At 52.0% G+C, this 2,492-nt stretch overlaps 1 protein-coding gene across 1 annotated transcript in view; it reads left to right on the top strand.

Moving 5' to 3' along the window:
* The first annotated feature begins 1,777 nt into the window (after positions 1 to 1,777).
* Nt5dc3 (5'-nucleotidase domain containing 3) overlaps positions 1,778 to 2,492 on the top strand; it is a 42,519-nt gene continuing 41,804 nt past the window's right edge. The window contains exon 1 of the mRNA XM_004623920.2: positions 1,778 to 1,842. The gene's annotated coding sequence lies outside the window, so the exon portion shown is untranslated. The remainder of the gene's footprint in view (positions 1,843 to 2,492) is intronic.

Genomic DNA, 2,492 nt, shown 5'->3' with positions numbered 1-2,492 from the left:
GGCTCCCATCCTGGGGACACCAGTCTGGATGACCACACGGTGCTGCAGTTGAGTTATGGGGGTGGGGCGGCTAAAAGCCTGGGACCACATCCCAGCAGGTTGCAGATAAATGCAAATATGCTTTGAGCTCAAAGACAGGACTTTGAGACTCATTCTCTGCGTTTCTGCCTAGGAGAAGATGCAGTGGAAGGCACAAGACCCTGGGAAAGATGATTCCTGCCAGAGTTTATCTTTGGGCCACGAGAGCAGCTTGGGCAAGTGTTCCAGGCTGAGAGTTTTGTCTGCTGAGGGTGAGAGTGGAGGCCGGCTCCCTCCAGTGTGCTGCCCGCCCTGCTGAGCCTTTGGCCCTGATGAGCCCTGGGCCTTCTCTTCGGAGCTCTTAGCAGCTCTGTGGTGTTTCACAGATCGGATGACAGGTTGGCTCCTTGGAAGTGTATCTTGCAGAGACGATCTCAAGTGGAAAATTGTTGAGGACATCAAATGATACTAATAAGCACTACAAATTACTGTGGGCTCCTGTGTCTGTTTTTCTTACTTGTCTTTATTTAGAACTCTTTAATTGAGTAGTTTCTGCTAAAACACTTAGGAGCCGCACTAAACAAGGCCTGAGGATCTGATTTTTCTTTTTCTTTTTTATTTATTTTTTTCCCCATAATTTTATTGATAAACAAATAGCAATGAGACAGTTTCAAATCAAATTGGTAGGACAGTTTCAATAATTAACACATTGCATACATTCTTCCTAGCTGATTTTTCTTAGTCTTTTAAAATCCTGTAACTGATTTTGGCTAAAAGGAACTTTTAGTCCTCTAAAAGAGGAGCTCCTAAGTGTTTTAGCAGAAACTACCCGATTAAAGAGTTTGCACTTCTAGAGTTGGTAGAGTAATGTTGACTTCACAGGGTCCCGTATCTAAAAATATATACAGAAGCAGAATTATTAAACTTCTAGTTATGTTTTTACTACTATGTGGTTTTCTGAGTTCCTGCATTTTCACTTAAACAAACTACAATGTCGACCACCAGATCTTTTTATTAAGCACGATACAAATTGAGTAAATTGAAAATATAAAGTAAATTTAAATTACTAAATTCCATGGATTATGATTTATTTTTTGTTTTGTTCTTGGTACTAGGGATTGAACTCAGGACCTTGTGCTTGCCAGGTAGGAGCTTGTGCCACTGAACTATCTCCCTGGCCCCATGGATTGTGTTCGATATCCTGTGTGACACACTCCTTCCCACTGAGTTACCTCCCCACAACTTTTTATTTTGCTCCAAATGCCTTCAGGGTATGATTGGCTGGCTTGAGTTGTGGGGATCAAACCACAGCAACCTGAGCCTGACTGCTTTGTTGAAGCAGCCACTTAAAGAACTGAGCTAAGGGGCAGGCCCCCCCCAACTTTTTATTTTGACCCAGTCTTGCTAAGTTGCCTAGTTGCCCAGGCTTGTCATCCTCCTGCTTCAGCCTCCCAGAGTACGTGCACCACCATGCCCAGCTTGACATCTCTTTTGAAAGTTTATTACCCTTCATTTTATCCATAATTTGTAAAACATTAACTGCTAGCTGTTAATGATTATTCAGCGAGCATCCCACTGAACCCTACCTAGTGGGTGGAGGGAGGGCTCAGCCTTGAGACTTCAGGTGAGCTACTGTTCCTCTCTCAGGTCCTCAGGGGCAAGAGGGACAGCACCATCTTGGGGAGACCAGGGGGACTCTGTGCACAGAGGCTGCCTGCTTTTTCGGGCTTTTGTGGAACTGTAGGGCCCGGACAGGTGCAGCCCAGCTGGAGTGGGGGTACCGTGGAGGGCAGGAGCTGGACGCAACCCAGGCCCTCCTCCGAGGTGGGATCCAGGGTGGGCTCTGACCTCCTGCTGTCGCCCTAAGGACAAAGTTACAGAGCTTCAGAGGCTGGATCTACACCCATGCACGCCCCAGGGTCGGCCGGCACTGATCTGAGCCGGGGATCCGGGTGGCTTCGAAGGGCCCCACGGTGCAGGGCAGGGCATACGCCACTGGTGCAGTCAGCGGTCACCATTGTAAACCGGCCACGAAAGGTGGGAGCATGGAGCAGGCAAGGAGAGAGCTCAGAGCTGCCACGCAGGCGGGAGGAGGGACCTGTGCGGGGGCCGTCTTGTGGCTCAGGTTGGGTGGCCCCTGGACCACTGCACCGAAGTAGCCCCACAGCTAAGGCCCCCGCCATTTCGGACCACGCCCACAGTCCCGGCTCCGCCCACCCGGACAGCCTGACCCGGGTGACCAGCCCTGCGGCCCCGCCTCTATTCCCAGTCCCGTCCAGCCAATCCCCGCCCACCCCGCCCCCGCCAATCTCAGCTTCCCGCTGCCGGAGGCGGGGCCGCAGCGCCACGTGTTCCGACGCAGGCAGCCTCCGCCCGCGGCGTGGAGCGCAGCCCTGCAGTCGCCCGGTCGCGCCACTCGCAGCCTGGCGGTAGCCGCAGGATGACCACCGTGGCGGCGGCGGCGGCGGCGGCCC

This window comes from Octodon degus, unplaced genomic scaffold (assembly GCF_000260255.1).
Source record: "Octodon degus isolate 3935 unplaced genomic scaffold, OctDeg1.0 scaffold00004, whole genome shotgun sequence".
NCBI classification, from domain to species: Eukaryota; Metazoa; Chordata; class Mammalia; order Rodentia; family Octodontidae; genus Octodon; species Octodon degus.
Note: the sequence above shows the minus strand (reverse complement) of the source record. Positions and strands in the feature narration are given on the sequence as shown.